At 42.4% G+C, this 25,287-nt stretch overlaps 1 protein-coding gene across 1 annotated transcript in view; it reads right to left on the bottom strand.

The window, feature by feature from the left end:
* The window catches only part of LOC137634566 (uncharacterized), a 50,760-nt gene extending 29,925 nt beyond the window's left edge, over positions 1-20,835 (bottom strand). Inside the window, exons 1-2 of the mRNA XM_068367021.1 lie at positions 20,660-20,835; positions 5,629-5,699 (exon numbers count right to left, since the gene is read on the bottom strand). The gene's annotated coding sequence lies outside the window, so the exon portion shown is untranslated. The remainder of the gene's footprint in view (positions 1-5,628; positions 5,700-20,659) is intronic.
* Between the last annotated feature and the right edge of the window lie 4,452 nt (positions 20,836-25,287).

Here is a 25,287-nt window from a genome sequence, read left to right on the forward strand (position 1 = left end):
TCATGGTACTGCTGCACAGTCTGTGAACTGTCAACCATGGGGAAGCGAGGAAGTACAGCGACAACCCGAAACTGTCTAGACTGTCTGGGTTGTGCAGACAACCCCTATCGGGTTGCTGAGGTTGCCGCACTGCGTCACAACAAGTCACCTCTGCTGGTTGTTGAATGTCTTCCTAGTGACACACTGAACGTCCACAACCACCTCCGAGAGTCGCTTAACGTTAACGTGCGACTGGCAACCCACACTGGGTCGCACCGGAGGAGGAATCATCTCAACTGGCGGACGTGAGTAGGAAATCTCAGCGTCAACAGGGCGTACAACCAACGGGTAGGAAGGTTGTTGGCAAGAAGGTTCTTCTCCGTAAAAAATCCTCTATCAAGGACTAAGCTTGGACTGCATGTCTTGCAAAAAAGCCCAAGGTCTAAGGGAGCAGGTGTGGCAACAGACGGGGTAGCGACTGAAGCGGAACCATTTACCCTCCCTGGAAGCATGTTATGCTTTAATTAAAGTCCATAGGAGGCTAAGCAGCTTAAGGCTCCTCTCCAAATGACAGAGTCCTCAAGGGAATATCAGAAGGAGGGAGAACAGCACTTTCCCATCTACAGGAACCATGTCCGAGAAAAGCTAGGTTATCTCAGTGAGGGTTTCACTGGTGCATAAGCAGCAGACCAGAAGGCAACGTTATGAAACTGCTTGACAGTCTGTGAACTGTCAAAAACTGAACTGTCAACCACAACAGGAGCGTGAGGACATACAGCACTGGTGTATTAGTAGCAGACCAGAAGGCAACGTCATGTAACTGTTTGACAGTCTGTGAGTTGGCAACAACCAAAGTTGTGTGGGGAAGCCTCAACTCCTGACTGACTAGTTTGCTGCGGGCGAGTGGCGGTAACCACAGTGTGTTGCGGAGGCTGACACACCGTGTCAAAACACGGCAGCTTGTGGTAGCTCACGCACGGCAACGGAGTGCTCCGTGTGTCTGTGGGAGTCAACATACGTCTGGCAGGGTTGACTGTGCATGGGTGGAGGAGCTCTCACAACAAGAGTGTGGGAGCAGGCAGCCATGCCGGGCGCACAACCGTGGTAGGCTGTAGGCCCACGGGTGCATCGTCAACCTTCTCCGCAGCAGAGTTGCCAAATTAGCGATTTTGTGCTAATTCATTGCCTTTTTACAGTATTCTATTTTAGCTACTTTCTTTAGAGAAATTCCATATGACTTTAGCTACTTTCTAGCTACTTTTGCAAGCCTATCTAGCGACATTTGAAAATTTGAGTTGGCAACCCTGCTCCGCAGTCGGAGTGTGGGAGCTGGCAACAACAAAAGCGGAGAGCTGGTGCGTGGGAGGGACTGCCGTGGGTTGCGGATCATGCCGCATTGCGGCAAAACACGGCAGCTTGACAGCACCTTCCCACTGCTGAAGCGGTAGCTCACGCATGTCAACGGAGGGTGCAGCATGAACATGCGTATGGCAGGGTCGACTGCGCATCGGTGGTGGAGCTCTCACAGGTGGAGTGTGGGAGCAGGCAGCCGCAGTATCTGCTGATCGCACAACCGTGGCAGGTTGTAGGTTAACAGGTGCAGTGTCAACCTTCTCAGCACGATACTCCTGCATGAAGGAAGCAAGCTGAGACTGCATATCTGCAGCATAGACCACTAGGGTCTATAAAAGACGGCAACAAACGGAGCTACTGTCCGTTGTGACTGAGGGTCTAAAACAGCTGGTGCGGCAACAGACGGAGTTACTGCCTGTTACGGAACCACCTTGCCTCTCTCGGAAGGTGTGCAGTCGTCGGATGACTGCAGCGAGTCCGAACTGACCCAGTGGCTACACCTAGGCCGTTGGACTTGCGCGGAAGGGACCGACTTGCATTTAAAAAGCAGCAAGATTGGTCCATGGTTTCTGCGAGAAACCTCTTCCGCAGACGAGGAATAAATGGGCTCTCTCGTCTTTGTGTGGGTGGGGTGATCACGTCGGCAACGTGTGTAGATACACCCGAAACCACGGAGGGAAACGTCTGTTCGTCGATCAAGGCCTGTGGAACCCATAAGTCCTTCGACATTACTTCTCCCCTGTGGCTTGGGAGCTTGTAAGAGGTATCGGACTAGGTGAACAACTGGCACGAACAGACGAACCCTCGAACGCAACACTGTAACACTTTGCGCATATCACTTTATCACTTTTGATTTTCTGTTTGCACTTATTTCACTGAAATCGAAACTATAACTGATTTCCACCTGAAACACGCAATCCTATCCTTCATTAAAAGGAAGTAATTGCGAAAACAGTTTACAATGCAACAGAAAAACATAATTAAAGATAAAGAATTCAGTGGCTGGAAAAGAGACTAAACACTAGATCAAATAAACTACGTTTAAAATCTCTCACCGCATAAAGCCTGGGAACAAGAATAAAACTCTAGAAACGTTTTACCTTCTTCCCCTACAGCGACAAGGGAGAAGAGTAAAAAACGAGAACAACGTTACCCGCTTGAACGAAACGTTTATTCTCCTCTCTCTCCCTCCGTCTCTATCCTTCTCTCTCTTCTCTATTGACTTAGAACCAAAGAGAAGAGCCCAATTATATATCGTTAAAACATATTATTTGTTAAAGGAAAAAACTGAAAGGTTTCCCAAATAAAAAGTTCCTTTATTTAGAATTTAAACCATTTAGGCTAAGAAAGAATGAACGAAACGCTAGAATCGGTTTACTCTTACTGCAACGTGAAACCGTGAAATACTCTCTCTCTATCGTAACGATAGAGCGCATGTTGAACGTTCTGAACGTCAACAACTGCGGAGACAAAACTAAACGTTAGTTCATCTTTGAAAACAGTACGAGACTATCAAAGAAATTCTTTCAACAACATAAAATTAAAAAGGGGTATAAATTCTTAAAAGGTAAATACGATATGACGGGCTCAAAGTTAATTAACTTCGGTTCCAAGTAAGGACCGCCTACTATTAGGAAAGGTCGCATATAAACAAACATAAAAATTAATTTTTATAAGTTTATAATAAATGGAAAGTTAATCGAAGAGGCCTTAAAGGCGGAGAGAAATAAAATAAATAGATCTAACTTGTTAAGCAAAATTACCAAAAACCTAAACACACTTCCGTCTAAGGGAAGGGTCGGCCATTTAAAAGTGAAAGAGAGTCCATACTCTCTTCGAGTCCATACTCTCTTCGTCACCAAAATTAAATCTATCCAAAATGAGTTCAAGTTTTGAAATGAAGATAAAACCCTTGCATAGCGAAAGCTCAAAACTGGAATAGTGTACTTCACCAAAACGTTGTGAAAACAAAACCAGTTAGGGACGGCGTATTCAGTAGGTCTTGCCTGTGGCACGACAGAGGGAAAATTGGTTCGTTGTTGACATCGAGTACTTGAGTACCTACTTGACAGATGGCGCTGTTGATATACACCCCCACCTGTATAGCGATCGCTGGCGTATTCCTCCCGTAGACTTTTTCTGTCGGGCAGCAGGGATGCAGCTATATGATCATCGGGTAAGTTTGATATTGAAAATTCCATAATAATGATGAGAATTCCAAGCATTGCATAACACGAAACTCATGCGCTAGCCCAGGGATTCTCCCATGAATATCTAACAGAGCAAGCAAGAACAGATACCATTTAATACCCACCATAAGCACAAACAGAAACTATTTGATAACCATATATTGCTAAGCATACTCAAAGTCTGATTTACCTTAACATCTTCAGTCTTTCTTAAAATTGATTTTCAAGAGCGCCAATATTTCTATAGTCTATTTTTTATAGCGGTGCATATTTGCACTTGACTCACAGGGGTGCCCTTTTAGCTCGGAAAGGTTCCTGATACCTGATTGGTCGGAAGTATTTTTGTCCGAACACCTTCATTGTTCTCGAATGATTACCAAGTAATGTGAATCGAAACTTATTTATTAACCTATATTTCTCCATCATATATATGTTTTGTCAATAAACAATGTGAAAGAATAAATATATTATAAAGAATCGTCTTGGTAAGTCTAAATTTAATAACACAATCCGCCGAAGTCAACGACAGCAGCTTGTTTTCGGATGCACGCTTTGTAATTTTGTAATTTTTCACATATTTTAACACAAATTGGGATAGATTACACTCAGCATAAGTTAAACATGTTATTATAAACTTTCTTTGAATACCAGAACTTACCAAAAACATGGAATTAATAAAATCCGATATTTGTGAAAACTTATGGGGAGGTGGAAGAACAGCCTGTAGCGGCCTGGCGGGAAAACGATCCCTTCTGACTCGTAGACGCAGTTTGTTTTTTCTTTCGTAATATAGTTCGGCCTATTCCTTTCAGTTTAAATAGTCTTACATTGTTTCTCTTCGTATTATTTTGCTTAGTATTTTCTCACATTCCTGTTCCTCACCGAATATCTATCTATTTTCCCCGATATCCCTTCTTTCATATAGGCCTATGTGATATCCGCACTACGATTCCTTATGTTTTGCACCTTACGTCAGTAAGTATATAAATAATAATAACAACACAAATGTTATGCTGTGTAGCAAGTATAACCTATTCTGTAAACCTGATATTAAGCATAGTATTTTTTTATTCCTGCCTCTACACTATTTTAAGGAGACTAGCACGCGCTTCCCTTCAAGCCATCACTTTCGACAGAGGATAAGAAATAAGGAATCGTAGTGCGGATATCCCATATATGAAAGAAGGGATATCGGGGAAAATAGATAGATATTCGGTGAGGAACAGGAATGTGGGAAAATACTAAGCAAAATAATACGAAGAGAAACAATGTAAGACTATTAAAACTAAAAGGAATAGGCCGAACTATATTACGAAAGAAAAAACAAACTGCGTCTACGAGTCAGAAGGGATCGTTTTCCCGCCAGGCCGCTACAGGGTGTTCTTTCACCTCCCCATAAGTTTTCACAAATATCGGGTTTTATTAATTCCATGTTTTTGGTAAGTTCTGGTATTCAAAGAAAGTTTATAATAACATGTTTAACTTCTGCTGAGTGTAATCTATCCCAATTTGTGTTAAAATATGTGAAAAATTACAAAATTACAAAGCGTGCATCCGAAAACAAGCTGCTGTCGTTGACTTCGGCGGATTGTGTTATTAAATTAAGACTTACCAAGACAATTCTTTATAATATATTTATTCTTTCACATTGTTTATTGACAAAACATATATATGATGGAGAAATATAGGTTAATAAATAAGTTTCGATTCACATTACTTGTTAATCATTCGAGAACAATGAAGGTGTTCGGACAAAAATACTTCCGACCAATCAGGTATCAGGAACCTTTCCGAGCTAAAAGGGCACCCCTGTGAGTCAAGTGCAAATATGCACCGCTATAAAAAATAGAGTATAGTAACTGTGCCAAAGTACCTAACTGTGTCATGAGGCAAAGAGCAAATCAGCATGGTTTGGCAATCAAGATGGTGAATGCCTCTGCAAGAGCTGTCTTATTCAGTTAAATACTGCTAATATAAAAAAATTATCATCACATCCACAATAGAGTGCTTGGCACTTTTGTTTTAACACAAATATTTCATATCTCATGCAGACTAGTATCAAGCTTCTCTTCATAATGTTACAGTACACCATAACTAGGACACTTACCTGTACTGTACTTTTGTACTTAAAATATCATGATGTTAGTGACACTGTACATCTCCTGAGCAATCAACATCCTGGAAGATACATTAAAAATTAGCTACAGGAAGAAAAGTTAAAAACAAAACTGAAATTTTGATAAAATTTATTATTTCAATAAATTTACTTGTGGTTTACACACGTTCCTCGGCGTAGCTCTCTCTTTTTGACATCTATCATTAAAACATTAAAATAATTTCTACTCTCCCTCACTTCGATTGCCTTTCCCTCTTTAGTATATGGTTGGGGACACTACCTGTGTCGCTCTTTAGATTTATTATTAAAGGGATGGAGATTTACCAGCCCCATGAGTCAAATTTGACTCCTATAGAGCCGGCCCACTCTTTAGTAAATAACCTAGATGGGGGTATCCTTCATATTTGAATATGACTTCTAACACCCGCCACCAAAATTCTAGGTATCACTATTCAGTGGGGAGAGTGGAAGAATTAGGTGAACCACAGGTAAATATTTAAAAAAAAATCATGAATTTTTATTCTTTTTCCGAATTATACATACCTTAATACTTTAATACGAGTATGATTTCAGCAAAGTTCAAAGTTGGAAAATGAGCTGTAGTTATAATTACCGTACTGTCAGGTGACTAGACACTCACTTTCGACCTTAAGCCTTGGACTTCAAGGTGGTTGAAGCAGGAAGTGTAACTTAAATGACTCTAAGTTTTTATACAGTAGTTAATAAATATACAAATGGCTACAAAAATTTGTGATTTGTTCCTAAATGAACACAAACCATTGTCCTTTAATAGGAGACTTATCCTTATGGAAGAATAAGTCCTTATGAATCAAAATGTGGCTAGCTTAACATTCCCTGAAAATGGATCCTCTTGAAAGCCTTGCTGTCAATGCCATAAGGGTGTTTGTAAGAGCTGACTTCAAAGGAATTACTTCTTTAGTCTTTGCTAGAGGTCCCAATGTTCCCAACTTTATAAACATGATGAGTCAGGGGAAAAAATTAGTCCTGGTTGGACTTCTTCAACTTTTTCCCCTTCCTTTTACCTCTTTGAGTGGAAAGAGAGCTGGACTTTGGCTAATTGGGACGTTCCTCAAAGCCAGAGCTTCCCGCTGACCAATTTGCCTGACAAAGTTAGAGGCTAAAGCAGCCGTATGCTTAAGGACCCAGTTGGGTCACTACTTAGTAAACTGGTAGGCCTAAGATGGTGACTGCCTTTGCCCCAGATAGAACTAGCTCTGTAAACAAATCCTAAGAGATGACAAAGAAGGCCATCGCTCTTGACCAGGGATCTAATCAGGAGATAGCTTGGAGGCTAACCATCATAGTAGCCTCTATATTTAGAGTTGAAGCTGAAAAGATTGTCAATTTCGCCCCGTCTCTCTATTGACATACCCAGTGTTAGGGTCGTGATGGCTGCGTATACTTGGAAATAAGGAGAGAATTACTCAAGGATGTAGAACCGTTGCTGGCTAGAGAAAGCTGAGGTTAAGATCTTCCTAGAGCAGCTTGCACGAAGCGAGTGCCTCCACGACTTTCGCATCTACATTGTCTACTGCTTCCCTGACCAGCTCTGACCAGGGAAGTTTCAAAGTAGTTCTCAACCCCTGTGGAGTGCCAGAGTTTCTGAATGGAAGTTTTCCTTTCCTTCCTTGGTTGGTGTCCAAAGGTCATTGACCTGCCTGATGAAGCAATTCTCCAAAAAAGGCTGCCTCAGAAACAGTCTTCTGTTTCAGTCGGGACAGGACCTGAGTAAAGACCCAAAGAATTGATGGTGTCCAATGACTTTTCACCTCTCCAAAGAAAGGGGGTCGTGTCCCAATTTGGCAAAGGGTGACAAGATCTTGACGAGTTCCTCTCTGGTCCAAGTACCAAGCGTGAACGATACCCTGGAGAAACTTTTTCAATAGGGTTGTCCCATGCAGGTCTAGTTGGTCTCTTATGCTCCCATGCTAGCCTTAGGCGATGAAACAGAAAATTATACTGACCACTCTTAGTAGATGAACAAATGGGGACCTTGCCCGTGAATGAGAATGCACCCTAGTAGGAGATTGCTCTTGAGACAAGCACTTCATGATGGCCTTAGTACGATGAATTGAATTGAAATCCAGAAATCCGAGGAGATCACCTCCCAGGAAGAGATTCTCGTTAGGCAGTCTCTTTAGGACAGTCTCTTGCTCGGATCTCATAGAGAACCATTGGAAAGGACGATTCCTGGTGCTGAAGGACCAGGGACCTGGCTAGTTCTGGAAAGGTTGAATTCGACAGGGACTGATGCAGTCTTGTCAAACCTGTGGGTCTCACGAGGAGAGACTAAAACTGGAGACCTCTGACCGAAAAGGCTTGGCGGTACGTTGGCGAACCATGTCTTCCAATGAGACTGGATGTTCCAATTGCGAGGAAAAGGAGTAGACCGCTTCCCATTTCTTAAAGGAAAAGGGGAAAGACCATAGAGTATCTCTTGTAGCTTGGATGTGGACTCTCTGTCTTTGGCGAAAAACATGAGCCGAGTATTTCGTGCTCATGGGAGGGGTTTTTCCATTACTGGAAAAACCCCACTCTAGGATGAGAAAGGAAGATATTCCTTTCAAACAACTCTGGCCGAAGGGAGAGCTCCGGTTACATAAGAGAGTTATTGCCCAAGTTCACAAACCAGACTGAGTCTCATGAAGGGTTGAGTAAATGTTTCGCAGGGAAAAGATTTCACGGATGGAGGTTGAAGGTGTTCACACGAAGGTCCAAGGGCGTAAAGGCCGACGGAGACCGGGAATACGCAAGATGCCGACAGCCTCTGGTGTTCTCGTCGGCCACCCATCCCTGGGCTGACCCGAATTATGGCAATTAAGTTGCTACAGCTGTCGCGTTAGACAGCACTGAATTTAATTCTCTATAGAGGAGAGAATGGGGGTGGGGCAGTAACACCATGGGGTTGTGCCTCCTGATGCAGGGGGAGGAACAAATTTAAGGGATCTGCCTCCAAGGCACGTCTGAGATCCAATTTGCTGCAGCAGACTGCCTAACTAACAAAGTTCCTATCCAAGCAAAGTCATCTCGCGAGGTAGTCCTATAATATACGGGAAAACAAGGGAGGTAGCAACCTGGAAGTTGAGGCACCTAGTCTGTAAGCTCTTCTGTAGTAGAAAAGATGTGTAGGTGAAGCACGTACATACATAAAAGATCAATGTCTGCAAATGTGCCGGATTTGATGCAGAAACCTGGCTACCTGAATGCGGGTTCTTCGAATCTCGCAGTTGAAAAACTTTGGGAACAAAAGAAACCCTGTTTGTGAGAAACAAACAAGAACCGAAAAAGCGAGGGGCATAAAGCTTTGCACTCGTGTATTATCCCAGGCGTCAATGGAGAGTGCAGGGTTACGTTCCCAGAAGGAAAACTGCGTTAAACTCCTTCAACTCTACGTGTTGGGGGGAGAGCTACCAAAGAAGTGTAAGTACAAGAGAGAGATGAGAAGATGATCTATGTCGTCTAGGTGAGGGTACTCCCCGAAGAGAGGCTCTAAGGAGCAGCTCCCTCTCAGGAAGCCCGATTCAAAGAGTGGCCTTCGACTGAACAGATTGTTCCAGAGCTTTACCTTGGAAGGCAAAGTATCCAGGGCTAAACCATAGATGCTGGAAGTGGTTGCAGATCTTAGCAGCAGCCTACAGGAGAGCAGGCTTAGTGGCGATCACGAGCCTCCAAACAGCGAACATCAAGCAAGCAAACGGCAAGTAAGCGACTGTTACGTGAGACGACGAACGACTACTGTAGTTGTTGAACATCAATCTTCTTGATAAGAAGAGATCGTCTAGCCGTTGAGAACGGCGACTGGCGAGCTGATGAATTGGAGATCTGCCGAATCGGAGCACTGGCGACCAGCAAGCAGGGGATCAGCGATCAGAATGGCGAATGACGAGCTTCGAGATGACAATCGGGGATCAGCGTGCTGGCGATCGGTGCTGTAAGTAGGTGCTCGGAAATCGGAGATCAGTGATCGGGGATTGGTGATCGGGGATCGGCACATTAACGATCAGCGACTGACGAGCTAGCAATCGGCGATTGGGGTTGAACGATTGGCAACATGGTGATCAGTGATCTGACGATTGTCGAACTAAATCGGCGATCGGCTAACGACGAGCTGTATTAGAGATCGGCGATCAGCCAGGTGACGATCAGTGAATTGATGGTCGGCTATCGGTGAGGTGACGATTGCCGATTGGAGAGCTGACGATCGGCGAACTAGGAATCAGCGATAGACGAGCTGGAGATCGGCGAGTTAACGATCGGCGAGCTGACACTCAATGAACTGGAGGATCGATGTCCTCGTAGGGATGAGCTCCTGCATTGCGATAGTGAGCATCTCGCTTGTGACCGTGATCGTCTCGCTAGTGATCGTGAGCATCTCCCTCGTGATTATGAGTGTCTGTTCGTGATCGTCTCGGTCATTAATGTCTGTTCGTGATCGTCTCGGTCATTAGTGTCTGTTCGTGATCGTCCCGGTTATTAGTGTCTGTTCGTGATCGTCTCGGTCCTAAGCATCTCACTCATGATCATAAGCGTCTCGTCCTTGATCATGAGCATCTACCTCCTGAGTGTCTAGCTCAAAATCATGAGCGTCTAGCTCGTGATGGTAAGCGTCTAGCATGTAATCGTGAGCATTTGGCTCGAGATCGTAAGCATGTCGCTCGTGATCGCGAGGTTTTTATCTCATGATCATGAGTGTCTCACTCGGGATTGTGAGCATAGGGGTCGTGAATATGAGCGTTCATCTCGTGATCATGAGCGTGGGGCTCGTGAATGTCAGCGTTTAGCTCATGAAAATGAGTGTTTAGCTCATGGTGTGCTACAAAGAGTGGAAAAGGACGTAACCAATTCCCGTCGAATTAATACCCCGAAGGGGGAAGAGATCAAAACCGGAGCAACCCACATCATCTGCCACATTAGGCAATTCTTATTGTAAAGAGGAAGATTGCCGAACAGCAATTGTGTAGAGACTCTCCCTCAGAAGGAGAAGTTCTAACACCTCAAGGCAAACCTCCCGGCAGCACTCTCTGCCTCCCTTCAACATGCTCTACCTGAAATTGAAGGCTGACATAAGGTGTTACTTGAGAAATGAAGCCGAGGCTTGTTTCTGGGTTCCCTTCGAAGGGATTACCCGAACAAAAGACAGAAATGGACAAATCCAATTCCTGCCAGAAGAATCCTCCAAAGGGGAGACCAAACAGGTGGAGGAAGGCTTCCCCACGGACGGGAAGCAACCGACAACTGTAGGGCATTTGCCTAATAAAGAGAAGCATCTTGTTCATGATCATAAACATCTTGATTGCGAGTGTTTTGCTCATGATTGTGAACATCTACTTCATGATCGTGAGCGTCCAGTTCGTGATCTTGAGCGTCTAGCTCGTGAACTTCTAGCTCCTGTGAACGTCTTCTAGAAGAGGAGCTTCAAGATCATGATAACCTTTGATCTCGTGATTGTGAGCATTTAGCTCATGACTGTGATCGTTTTCCAAAAGAAGAGCATCGAGATCGTGATAACCTTTGAGATCATGATAACCTTCGATCTCGTGATCGTGAACGTCTTCTCGAAGAAGAGAGTCAAGATCATCATAACCTTCGACCTTTGTGGTGATCATTGGAACGTCGAAAAGAACGTCCTGAGGGGAACCGTCAGGAAAGACGAAAAGATAATTGGTCTTGGCCTGGTGATCGACAAGCAGATGGAGAACTGGCCATGGGTTGACAATCGTTCGTAGGTTCGTGATCTGCAACAGGCGAACATTGTACACATGAGCTGATGTGTTGCCTGAGGTGAGAGTGAGAGATAGTGGATCATTGGGTGAAAACGAGATGAGCAGGCGGCAAGAGGACTCAACGTCAGTAGGAGGCCGTCAGGTGGGCGAATGGTAGGTGAGAGGCGGACCTCGTAGACAGCTAAGAATTCAGATGCAGCAGCAACTAACTTTGCACTCCGATGTCAGCTGTAAGTGCTGAAGAAAAAACAAAGAGAGAATTAACAAATTTTCCCATCCAGGGGGAAAAAACCCAACCCACAGATGGGAGAGGTTACCCCCGAGAGGCGCTGTCAGCGAAGAGGTCTTCATTTCGATTAACTTGCGGGGAGCAAGCAATGTCAACATCTGAACGGAGGGGAAAAGAAGATTCCCCTGAGGCAGAGGCCGGGCCGCAGCGCTCGGAGCGGGGAAGGCCACCAACCTTTGAAATAGTTTGACCTCATCCATTGTGAAGTTAAGTCAACTGGTCATGGCTTTAATATGTTATTTTTATTAATAAAATAAATTTTTGAATATACTTACCCGATAATCATGTAGCTGTCAACTCCGTTGCCCGACAGAATTCTATGGAGGGATACGCCAGCTATCACAATACTAGAAGGGGGTGTATTTACCAGCGCCACCTGTGGCCAGGTACTCAAGTACTTCTTGTTGACACCTCCTCAATTATTCCTCGGTCCACTGGTTCTCTATGGGGAGGAAGGGAGGGTCGATTAAATCATGATTATCGGGTAAGTATATTCAAAAATTTATTTTATTAATAAAAATAACATTTTTCAATATTAAACTTACCCGATAATCATGTAGCTGATTCACACCCAGGGGGGTGGGTGAAAAACCAGTGTACAAGACTAAAGGATAGCTAAGTATCCCGTATTTCATATAATCAGTTATCCACAATAACAATGAAATAATAAGTACCTGGTAAGGAAGTCGACTTGAACCGTTACTCTGCCTTTAATAAGATCGTCTTCCTTACTGAGCGCAGCGTTCCTCTTGGGAGGCTGAATCAACTCAAAGGTGCTAAAGTATACAGGGCTGCAACCCATACTAAAGGACCTCATCACAACCTTTAACCTTGGCGCTTCTCAAGAAAGAATTGACCACCCGCCAAATCAACAAGGATGTGGAAGGCTTCTTAGCCGACCGTACAACCCATAAAAAGTATTCAAGAGAAAGGTTAAAAAGTTATGGGATTATGGGAATGTAGTGGCTGAGCCCTCGCCTACTACTGCATTCGTTGCTACGAATGGACCCAGGGTGTAGCAGTACTCGTAAAGAGACTGGACATCTTTGAGATAGCATGATGCGAACACTGACTTGCTTCTCCAATAGGTTGCATCCATAACACTCTGCAGAGAACGGTTCTGTTTGAAGGCCACTGAAGTAGCCACAGCTCTCACTTCATGTGTCCTTACCTTCAGCAAAGCAAGGTCTTCTTCCTTCAGATGAGAATTTGCTTCTCTAATCAGAAGCCTGATGTAGTAAGAAACTGAGTTCTTAGACATTGGTAGAGAAGGCTTCTTGATAGCACACCATAAGGCTTCTGATTGTCCTCGTAATGGTTTTGACCTTCTTAGATAGTACTTAAGAGCTCTAACTGGGCAAAGTACTCTCTCCAGTTCGTTCCCCACCATGTTGGACAGGCTTGGGATCTCGAACGACTTAGGCCAAGGACGGGAAGGAAGCTCGTTTTTAGCCAAAAAACCGAGCTGCAAGGAACATGTAGCCGTTTCAGATGTGAAACCTATGTTCCTGCTGAAGGCGTGGATCTCACTTACTCTTTTACCTGTTGCTAAGCACACGAGGAAAAGAGTTTTTAATGTGAGGTCCTTAAAAGAGGCTGATTGGAGCGGTTCAAATCCTGATGACATTAGGAACCTTAGGACCACGTCTAGATTCCAGCCTGGAGTGGACAACCGACGTTCCTTTGAGGTCTCAAAAGACCTAAGGAGGTCCTGTAGATCTTTGTTGGAGGAAAGATCCAAGCCTCTGTGGCGGAAAACCGCTGCCAACATACTTCTGTAACCCTTGATCGTAGGAGCTGATAGGGATCTTACGTTCCTTAGATGTAACAGGAAGTCAGCAATCTGGGTTACAGTGGTACTGGTTGAGGAAACTGCATTGGCCTTGCACCAGCTTCGGAAGACTTCCCATAAAGACTGATAGACTCTGAGAGTGGATGTCGTCCTTGCTCTGGCAATCGCTCTGGCTGCCTCCTTCGAAAAGCCTCTAGCTCTTGAGAGTCTTTCGATAGTCTGAAGGCAGTCAGACGAAGAGCGTGGAGGTTTGGGTGTACCTTCTTTACGTGAGGTTGACGCAGAAGGTCCACTCTAGGAGGAAGAGTCCTGGGAACGTCGACCAGCCATTGCAGTACCTCGGTGAACCATTCTCTCGCGGGCCAGAGGGGAGCAACCAACGTCAGCCGTGTCCCTTTGTGAGAGGCGAACTTCTGAAGTACCCTGTTGACAATCTTGAACGGCGGGAATGCATACAGGTCGAGATGGGACCAATCCAGCAGAAAGGCATCCACGCGAACTGCTGCTGGGTCTGGAATCGGAGAACAATACAAGAGGAGCCTCTTGGTCATCGAGGTAGCGAATAGATCTATGGTTGGCTGACCCCACAGGGCCCAAAGTCTGCTGCAAACATTCTTGTGAAGGGTCCACTCTGTGGGGAAGACCTGACCCTTCCGGCTGAGGCGATCTGCCATGACATTCATATCGCCCTGAATGAGCCTCGTTACCAGCGTGAGCTTTCGATCTTTTGACCAAATGAGGAGGTCCCTTGCGATCTCGAACAACTTCCTCGAATGAGTCCCTCCCTGCTTGGAGATGTAAGCCAAGGCTGTGGTGTAGTCGGAGTTCACCTCCACCACCTTGTTAAGCTGGAGGGACTTGAAGTTTATCAAGGCCAGATGAACTGCCAACAACTCCTTGCAATAGATGTGAAGTGTCCTTTGCTCCTGATTCCATGTTCCCGAGCATTCCTGTCCGTCCAGTGTCGCACCCCAGCCCGTGTCCGATGCGTCCGAGAAGAGACGGTGGTCGGGGGTCTGAACAGCCAATGGTAGACCTTCCTTGAGAAGAATGCTGTTCTTCCACCACGTTAGAGTAGACCTCATCTCTTCGGAAACAGGAACTGAGCCCGTCTCTAGCGTCATGTCCTTTATCCAGTGAGCAGCTAGATGATACTGAAGGGGGCGGAGGTGGAGTCTAGCTAACTCGATGAACAGGGCCAGCGATGAAAGTGTCCCTGTTAGACTCATCCACTGCCTGACTAAGCATCGGTTCCTTCTCAGCATGCTCTGGATGCATTCTAGGGCTTGGAAGATCCTTGGGGCCGACGGACAAGTCCGAAAAGCTCGACTCTGAAGATCCATACCCAAGGAGACAATGGTCTGGGATGGAACGAGCTGAGACTCCTCAAAATTGACCAGGAGGCCCAGTTCCTTGGTCAGATCCATAGTCCATTTGAAAATCTCCAGACAGCGACGACTTGTGGGAGCTCTTAAAAGCCAGTCGTCTGACGGAGCCGGACACAAGATCATGATACTGCTGCACAGTCTGTAAACTGTCAATCATGGGCAAGCGAGGAAGTACAGTGACAACCCGAATCCGTCTAGACTGTCTGGGTCGTACAGACAACTCCTTAACGGGTTGCTGAGGTTGCCGCACTGCGTCACAACAAGTCCCTTCTGTTGGTTGTTGAACGTCTTCCCCGTGACACATTGACTCCGTAAACAAAAAATTCTCTAACAAGGACTAAGCTTGGACTGCATGTCATGCAACACAGCTCAAGGTCTATGGGAGCAGGTGTGGTAACAGACGGGATTAGCGGCTGAAGTGGAACCATTACCTTCCCTGTAAGCATGTTATGCTTAAATAAAAGTCCATAAGAGGTTATGCAGCTAAAGGCTCCCTCCAAATGACAGAGTCCTCAAGGGAATATCAGAAGGAGGGAGAAAAGAACTTTCTCATCTACAGGGACCTTATCCCAGAAAAGCTAAGTTCTCTGAGTGAGGGTTCACTGGTGCAAAAGCAGCAGACTAGAAGGCAACGTTATGAAACTGCTTGACAGTCTAGTGAGTTGGCAACAACCCAAGATGTGTTGAGAAGCATGCGGTAAGGTATGCAGAGCATGATGTATGCAGAGTATGCTGTATGCAGAGCATGCTGTATGTAGAGCATGTTGTATGCAGAGCATGCTGAATGCAGAGCATGCTGTATGCAGAGCATGTTGTATGCAGAGCATGCAGAATGCAGAGCATGCTGTATGCTGAGCATGTAGTAAGCAGAGCCTGCTGTAAGGAAAGCAGAGCGTGTGCATGGCGTTTAACATTTCTCAGAAATTCCATGACCAGTGCTAGAGTGCTTATGCATGCTTGCATGGGGTTTAAACCATGGTATGAAAATGGAGGTAAGGTATGCTGAACAGCAGAGTCAGAACGAGCTGGAACAACAATAGTTGTGGTTTCCTCTTCAAGACTCCGATGAGGGAAAACCTGAGGCTCAGTCTGCAAAGGCTGAATAAAAGACAAGCAGAAGGAAGGCGCATGGGTGGAGGAGGCTGACTCCTAGCATGAGTGGTTGAACCCAAGGGTTGCGCTTGCTGAGCGGTTGGAGGAAGCGGAGTAGCAAGTTCCAGTTCCTGTGGTGTGAGCGGAGCGCGATGAGGAAGAGGCTGCGCAGAACAAGGTAAATGTCTCGCAAGCTGAGGCTCCTGAGGCGCAAGGCTAAGGTGTTGTGGTGCTTGCCTTGTGGAGGGTTGAGCTCGCTGCAGCGAGAGCTGAGGAGACTGACTCATGGACGGGAGAGGTTGTTGTACCTCAACCGAGTGTTGCATCACTGGTGGAGCAGCAAGTGGAGGCGGAGGAAGAGAGGTATAATCCTCCTGATCCCAATGTAAAGGTTGCCTTAAGGAAGGCGGAGGCTGAACACCACAGGGAACAGCAAACTCAGCACGTGGCTCAACATCGTACGCCTGGCAGGTGGAACTGCTGGCAGGTGGTACTGCGATCAGGCGGAGCGAGTGTAGGTGGAGGGAGTGTAGGCGGAGGCGGAGGAGCAACACTCTCAGCCAGACACTCACGCATCAAGTCCGAAAGCTGTGCTTGCATGGACTGTAGTAGAGTCCACAACATCGTACGCCTGGCAGATGGTACTGTGATCAGGCGGAGCGAGTGTAGGTGGAGGGAGTGTAGGCGGAGGCGGAGGAGCAACACTCTCAGCCCGACACTCACGCATCAAGTCCGAAAGCTGTGCTTGCATGGACTGTAGTAGAGTTCACAACATCGTACGCCTGGCAGGTGGTAATGTGATCAGGCGGAGCGATCATAGGCGGGGGGGGGGAGTGTAGGCGGAGGCGGAGGCGCAACACTCTCAGCCCGACACTCACGCATCAAGACCGAAAGTTGTGACTGTATGGACTGCAGTAGAGTTAACTTGGGGTCGGCAGACACTAAGTTCTGCTGAGGTAAAGCCTTAACAGCAGAGATCTGTTGTGGCAGAACCTTACTCCTCTTAGGCGGAGTGTAATCAACTGATGACTGAGGAGAGTCAGAGCTAACCCAATGACTGCATTCGGGTTGTGAACTTTAACTTCGTACGTCTGGCATAGGTCTGGACTTAACGTTTAAGAGGTCTTGAGACCTGAGACCAGCGTTACTCTGCCTTTATTTTCTCCCCTAATCTCTTCTGCAGACGAGCAAAATAAGGGCTCAATCGTCTGCGGGTGGGAGTGACGGTCTCGGTAAGACACGCCCACAACCACCGAGAATACTTCTGTGCGCCGATCAAGGCCTGCTGAACCCTTATGCCCTTCGACATTGCTTCTCCCCTGGGCTTGGGAGCTTGCAAGAGGTCCCGGACTGGGAGGACGACTGGCGCGCACAAAAGTACCCTCACGCACTAATCACTTATCACTTTGATTTCTGTTTGCACTTATTTCACTGAACTCGAAACTTTAAGTGGTTTGTACCTGAAATACGCAATTCTATCCTTTCTCAAAGTAAGTAATTGCGAAAACAGAATTACAATGTAACAGAAAAATCTAATGAAAGATAATTCAGTGGTTGGAAAGAGACTAAACACTAGATCACTCTAGAAACGTTTAGTTTCTTCCCCTAAAGAGACTAGGGAGAAGAGCAAAAATCGATAACGACGTTACTCGTACGCCTGGCAGGCTTGAATGAAACGTTTATCCTCTTTCTCCCTCCGTCTCTATCTCTCTCTCTCTCTCTCTCTCTTGACTTAGAACCTGAGAGAAGAGCCCAATCATATATATCGTTAAAACATATTATTGTTAAAGGAAAAAACTGAAAAGTTCCTTTATTAGGATCAAAACCATTAAGTTAAGAAAGAATGAACAAAACTGCAACGTGAAACCGTGAACATTCTTTCTCTATCGTAACGATAGAGTGCAAGTTGAACGTTCTGAACGTCAACAACTGCAGAGACAAAACAAAACGTTAGTTCAACTTTGAAAACAGTACGAGACTGTCAAAGAAAATCTTTCAAACTCTGTGGCGGAAATAGCATAATATGTTAACAGGTAAAACCGAAATGACGGGCTCAAAGTTTATTAACTTCGGTAAAAGACCGCCTACTATTAGGAAGGTCGAATATAAACAAATATAAAAATTAATTTTAATGAGTTTATAATAAAAGGAAGTTAATCGAAGAGGCCTATAAGAGGCGGAGAGATATAAAATAAATCTATAACTTTTGTTAAGCAAAATTAAGAAAGAGAGTCTATACTCTCTTAGACACCAACACTTCCGTCTAAGGGAAGGGTCGGCCATTGAAAGGTGAACGAGAGTTCATACTCTCTCGTCACCATAATTAATCAAATTAATTCCAAAAGCTAACTAAGCTAATATAGAAGTTTCCAGTAAAGCGACAGCCGAAATCAAAGAGAAATACTTCACCAAAGTCGTGAAAATACTCCAAGAACATAAGCGTATCCCAGAACGTCTTGCCGGAAGCACGACAGAGGAATAATTGAGGAGGTGTCAACAAGAAGTTCTTGAGTAGCTGGCCACAGGTGGCGCTGGTAAATACACCCCCTTCTAGTATTGTGATAGCTGGCGTATCCCTCCATAGAATTCTGTCGGGCAACGGAGTTGACAGCTACATGATTATCGGGTAAGTTTAATATTGAAAAATTGTATTTATGAGTTCATTGAAACAAGTTTATGAGTATAAAACCATAGTTCTTAATTTATAACATGAACATCATTAGTTAATGCGTTTATAAGTTCATTTGGACAATTAAATATTTCATACTAACTGTTAAGAAGATTGTGAGTTCTTGATATTGTGTCTGTAAAACAGTAGATTTTGGAACAAGAACACTTCAACTTTATTGGCTTACATAATGTGAGTACACGTACACTTTGATTGTATTCACTGTTAGCGTAGGACACAGCACTTGGTAAGTAAATGAGTAAGGAAATGGCTAAGTCAGGTTAGGTGGGGTACCTTGGGTTAGTATATAGCCTCTTGAATTCACTACAACTCGGGCACGAATCCAAACACGATTGTTATAAAAAACGGGATTTAAATAGGAGTGAACTGGCGAAATACGGGTTTTCAGATGTATCTTCATGTGTTTAAATGGTTTAAATATTTTATTGGAAATAGTTACTCGCAGAAAATATGCCCTCACTTCAACCAATAAAAAAATTCCCGCATCTCATGGATACCAGAACCATATGAAGCATAAAAATATATCGGAAAAAAATCATCACGGTTACCAAGAGAAGTGCAAAGGCCGATATATACCCTGATTTACAACTGGGATTCCTATAGCTGTTATTCTGTATATACATACAGGGTTTAAAAGGAAAAAAATTGAGTGGCTTGAGCAAATATAACACTAGAAAACCATTTCAAAATAGGTAAAGTTTGTAGATTAGTGGACATAAGTTGACTTGGGCATGAAAAATAGGAAAATTCCATTCCACTTTAACAAATCAAGAAATATGGCTAAATGCCCCCTATCATTCTTAGTTGCCTCAACAAATACTAGTTGGCCTACAAGTCCACCATTCTATAAACAACTGTGCAGGTAGTTGGGTCACCCAAATTTTGTCTACCTAAAAGATGTGCCAATTGCTACAAAAGAGAAGCAAGGAGATAGTTAAATTGCAAGTGACGTGAGCCTCGGAAGAGCAAAAATCAGGGTAAATATAAGATACTTTAAATACTGAAATTCACTATGAGAAATGGGAGAGTGCTGGCAAGTTTGATAATTTTCTTTATATGTTTAGTAGGGGCTGCAGAACTGGTGACTAAACAACCTACACACAAATCGGGGGGTTATGTATAATAGCGGCCACCTGTATGTATTATTATGTCTAACTTAGAATATGGCAGTGTAAGAGGGCGTTAGTGCCCCCCCCCCCATTAGGTAAGTAAGTAAGGACACAGATTGTAGGTTAGGTTAGGGGGGAAAAGTTTAGGTTAGAAGATGTCCATTTTTAATCGACGTGTGAGGAACTGGCCGCTGATATACAAAGGCTCCCAAATCGGCAACTATTCAGCTCAAAGGTTATAGGCCACTGCATGGCTCCCCAAGCTACAGCAATGGATATTTGCAAATTTTGATATTCCATCCATCAAAGATCATAGGCTAACTTTTGGCTACTGTTAATCCTAGTTTGATGTTTGGTAATAATAACACGGAGCCTCTGTATATCAGCGGCCAGTTCCTCACGCATTGATTAAAAATGGACATCAACTAACTTATACTTTCCCCCCTAACCTATCCGACAAGCTGTTTCCTTACCTACTTACCTATCAGGGGGGCTAACAACCGACACCTGTGAACCCCCCCCCCCCCCCCGACCCTTACACTGTCGTATCATATATTAACGGCCATAATAATACATGCAGGTGGCCACTCATACATACACCCCAATAACACATTTAATTAATGCCACATACATAGGTTTCTATGGGAACATGACTCATTGTTGTGGCCTATAACCTTTGAGATGAATAGTTGCCTATCCTAACATAGGCTTAGTTTGATAGGGAATCTCATCAACAAAATGACAGTATGCTAGAAATAAGAAAATGAGTATTAAAGCATACCTAACATTTAGTTACTCCAGGCCTTAACTAAACGTTTACTGACTTTGAGCATTAGAGTTAAAAAGTCAAAATCATTAAATGTAGCCTAAGGTAATATAAATGCTTTAGCGTACTGAACTATTCCAGATCTTAAATTACCTTTTAAATGACATACACGGGTACAACGATGAACTAGAGTTTTCTTTCTTGTAGAATGCAAATTGGCTCCATATTTTAAACAAGACAGAAATTATTATAGCGTGAAGTACAATATAGTATCGGAGTTTGACAGCTGTAAAAAAACAAGATTCTACAAAGCATATAACTTTAGGTCTTCGTCGTCAAATGTAAACAATTCTTCTTCATTCGGTTTGGCGCATGGAAGTCAGATCTCCTTTAGAAAAATTTGTAAAAATAATGATGGCACAGTTTATAAATATATATATATATATATATATATATATATATATATATATATATATATATATATATATATATATATTAGTTTTTTATCTAGTCCACATTGGGCTCATGTCCCCATTATACATGTCATATATATATATATATATATATATATATATATATATATATATATATATATATATATATATATATATATATATATACATACATATATATATATATATATATATATATATATATATATATATATATATATATATATATATATGTATATATATATATATATATATATATATGTATATATATATATATATATATATATATATATATATATATATATATATATATATATCAGAGCACAACCTCTCAAGGAAGAAATATAGATAATCCCCCTCTTCCATTTTACTCAGAGCCAACAGCTGTCTCAAACCATTCACTCATACTCACTATCAGGGCTATCTAACTCTTAAAAAAACTACAATCCAATATAAACTATGATAGTAATAAAAAAAGAAAAAATAAGAAAATTAACTTAGAAAAGTAAGTAGTGCTTTAGAATTAAAGCTAAAAAGATGGTAGCAAGAGCAAAGAAAGAGTTTGAATGATGGATTCAAAACTTCAGCATAGACAAGATTAAAGATGAAAAAGTTGTGAATGGGGCACAAGGGATAAAAGGTGAAATCGGAGATGTTTTGAGGTAAAAAAAACAAGAACGTGATGGAGAAGGTACTCTATATTTGAGAGCGAAACCTCATGTCAAAACACCAAAATCCACTGTTGCCAGGTTCCTAGAGAAATTCAAGAAAACAAAGTTTCATAATATCTACTAGAGAATTAAGAACTATTTCCTAAAATTACAGTTTTTACTGAAGTTCCAGAATAGTAAAGGAGAAAATATATGGTGTAGGTAGTCGGTTGGCCTGGGCACCAGCCACCCGTTGAGATACTACAGTCAGAGAGTTATGGGGTCTTATGACAGGGCAGACAGTAGTACATTGGATCCCTCTCTCTGGTTACGGTTCATTTTCCTCTTGCCTACGCACACACACACACACCGAATAGTCTGGCCGATTCTTTACATATTCTCATCTGTCCTCATATACCTGACAACACTGAGATTACCTAACAGTTCTTACTGCACTGTAATTCTTCAGTGGTCACTTTCCTCTTTTTAAGGGTAGAAGAGACTCTTTCGCTATGGTAAGCAGCTCTTCTAGGAGAAGGAGACTCCAAAATCAAACCATTGTTCTCTAATCTTGGGTAGTGCCATAGTCTTCTACTGTCTTGGGTTAGAGTTCTCTTGTTTGAGGGTGTAATTGGGCACACTCTTTTATCTTATTTTTATTTCTCTTGTTTTGTTAAAGTTTTTTTATACTTTATATAGGAGATATTTATATAAATGTTGTTGCCCTTCTTTAAAAATTTTATTTTTATTTTTTTCCTTTCCTCACTGAGCTATTTTCCCTGTTGGAGCCCCTGGGCATATAGCATCCTGCTTTTCCAACAAGGGTTGTAGCTTAGTAAGTAATAATAATTATAATCAGCAGCTAGAAAGTTCACCGAGACTACAAAAATGAATATGACCTGGGCATTACAAAAACACAATACTTGTATAATACTGTATAGTAAGCCTTTCTTATCCATGGGTTCGACTACAGTATATGCTGTCGACTTACTGACAACGATACAAAAAGATACACCCAGCAAATTCACTTATATGCAGCTGCAAAGCTTGGAAGCACTAGATCAAATTTTCAACCCGCATGCTGATACATCCAAATGCTGATCAGCTCAACACTCAGCCGAATAGTATGCTTGACACCTGTGCAAAATGAGCGGTTGTCTGTTAACTCAGCATTGAGATATCAGCTACTTGCCTTACATCACTGTCTTTTTCTGCAGATTCTCTCGAGTGGATGTGATAGTATTATCCAGATGTATAAAGAAACTTTACCACATTTTATCATGACATAATTGTGAAACCATGGTCTGTAAAAAATTTTCAAAGAAGTGAGTTTGGTCAACAGGTAAAAGGTCTCGTCATGTTTCGTCCCTAGTACAGAAGTCGAAAATTTTCTATTCAATAGAGAAAGAGAAAAAGTCTCACGTTGAAGTTGTCTGCAGGTATAGGAAGAATGAGTATTCAATTCAAAGTTATTGAAAAGGAAAAAGGACATACAGTACAATCCATCATCATTATGGTTCCTTCCACTGCTAGTCAGCGAGATGGTATGTGACAAAGCATTAATAAAGATGAAGAAGGCATTCAACTTATGGATAGAGAAAATGACAATGAGAAGAACAGAGATTAACTCTCATGTATTACGACAGAAGGCATTAAATCTACATGATCTCTCCAGCAAAATTATTTTAGTTCCTGGCAAAGAAATAAAATCTTTTGTGGTAAGTGAAGGAGTGTTCAATAAATTCTAGAAGAGATATAATTGCAAAATATCAAAATTATAGGGGAGTTGAAATCTATGGAGGAAAAGTCACCAATACCATAGCCAGTAAGATTTAAAGAAATTATGAAACAAGGCAAATACGATCTAAAGCAGATTTTCAACTGCCACTAGACTAGTTTTTTTTAATGCCTAGTAGGACTTACATTTATAAATTTGCCAAACAGATTCCCAAGTTCAAGTCATGGAAGGATTGGATAACTTTACAGTAATTCTTAGTGGCAATGTGGTGGGTCAGATGATAAAGCCAGGGGTTATTTATTTCTTCGAGAACCTGCGTGGTTTGAATAAGAAAAAAAATTAAAGTTTTCTGGTAACATCATAACAATGCTTGGGTCACTGCTATTTTCTTCCAGCAGTGGGTCAACAAAGGCATCATACTTAAAGAGGGAGGATGCCTTGAGAAGTAAGGGGTACGGTATGTTCAAAGGGTGGCTGATAATCAACAATGCTCCTGGACATCTCCACGACATTATTATGGAGAGTCTAAAACGTTAAATTCCAACAACTTGAAACAACCACGATCTTACAGCCTCTTGATTAGGGCATCATCAAATGCACTAACATTAAAACCTCCTAAACTTCAGAAGAACAACATGGACTTTCTTAAATGCAAAAATAATCATGTGAGTCTATCTATACTGTACAGGTAATGAAGAAATATTAACAGACATCTGATCAGTATATGTATGCATAGACTGTAAGAGTCTACAGGATGCCAGGAGTCTCTTACAGAAGATGAATTAGCATTTTCTATTTTTATCCCACGGTAGACCCCCTCACCATATTGCTTGCTCCAATTCAGTACTGATTGTATGTACATATACTGTAGTACACGTGTGATATTACAAAAGGTGTTCATATCAGCAATTACTTACTATACTAATGTATTTTAGACTTGACAAGTCTTCAAAATGAAGAACCCGATATGAAAGTAATGGACTGCTGAAAATTCTTTACTGTTGGTATTCAATACCATTACATTCATTTAAGAAGATATGAGCAAGAAATGGTCGTAAAAGGCCAATGTTTGATGGAAAACGGTACAGCATGCGGCAGTTTAGTAATTTCAAAAGAATCCCAGCAATTGATGGGCAAGTTGCAAGGATACAAGAGATGGCATGTCAAATCAATGGCGATGTTATGGAAGACGTTGGATAAATATGTCAATGTACATATAGATGAGCTTTTGAAAAAAAAATGAAAAATGTGGATTAAGACTAACTCATTAAGTCAACAACAGAAGAGGAGGACATAACAACCTTTTTAAATACTTTTTTACACCATCTATTTGGCTTTCCCCATGTATTTATTTCCTTGCTCCCCTAATACTTCAAATAATGCCATTTCTAGTTTAATTGTTCCCATTGTTTCACTTTCCCAACCTATGATTCTATAAATAGGCTACTGCAAGTCTTCTCAAGTTTTTCCATGGCGATACCTTTATTGATTCATTTATTTTGTGCCTTACCTCTTCTCTCAAACTGACAACTAGAAATTTTCTTCTGAACATCCAATACACAACTGGTTCATCTGAGGATAATAAAACTAAAACAAAAGCATTAAATTTTATTCAACCAACCAAACTACTGTACTTTATCACAGAGTTACGAAATGCTACTAAAGTGGATACAATTATCGACTCGCTCGAATTTTAACCCATCATAATGTGCATTCACCTTTCACTCAGCATGAGTTGTAAGAAAATTGAATTATAGCTACCCTTCTACATTAAAATTAGGAATTATCATCCCTAACATATACTCATTACTTAAGGAACAATTATTAAAATCTTTCCTGATTTAATGAATACTTAAGTCTTAAATACATACAGTACTTCTTAATCAAGTCAATGATTGCTTGTGGTCAACAAATAAAAAAATCTTTAAACATTATTATGGG

Source organism: Palaemon carinicauda, chromosome 44 (genome assembly GCF_036898095.1).
Source record: "Palaemon carinicauda isolate YSFRI2023 chromosome 44, ASM3689809v2, whole genome shotgun sequence".
In the NCBI taxonomy this organism is placed as follows: domain Eukaryota; kingdom Metazoa; phylum Arthropoda; class Malacostraca; order Decapoda; family Palaemonidae; genus Palaemon; species Palaemon carinicauda.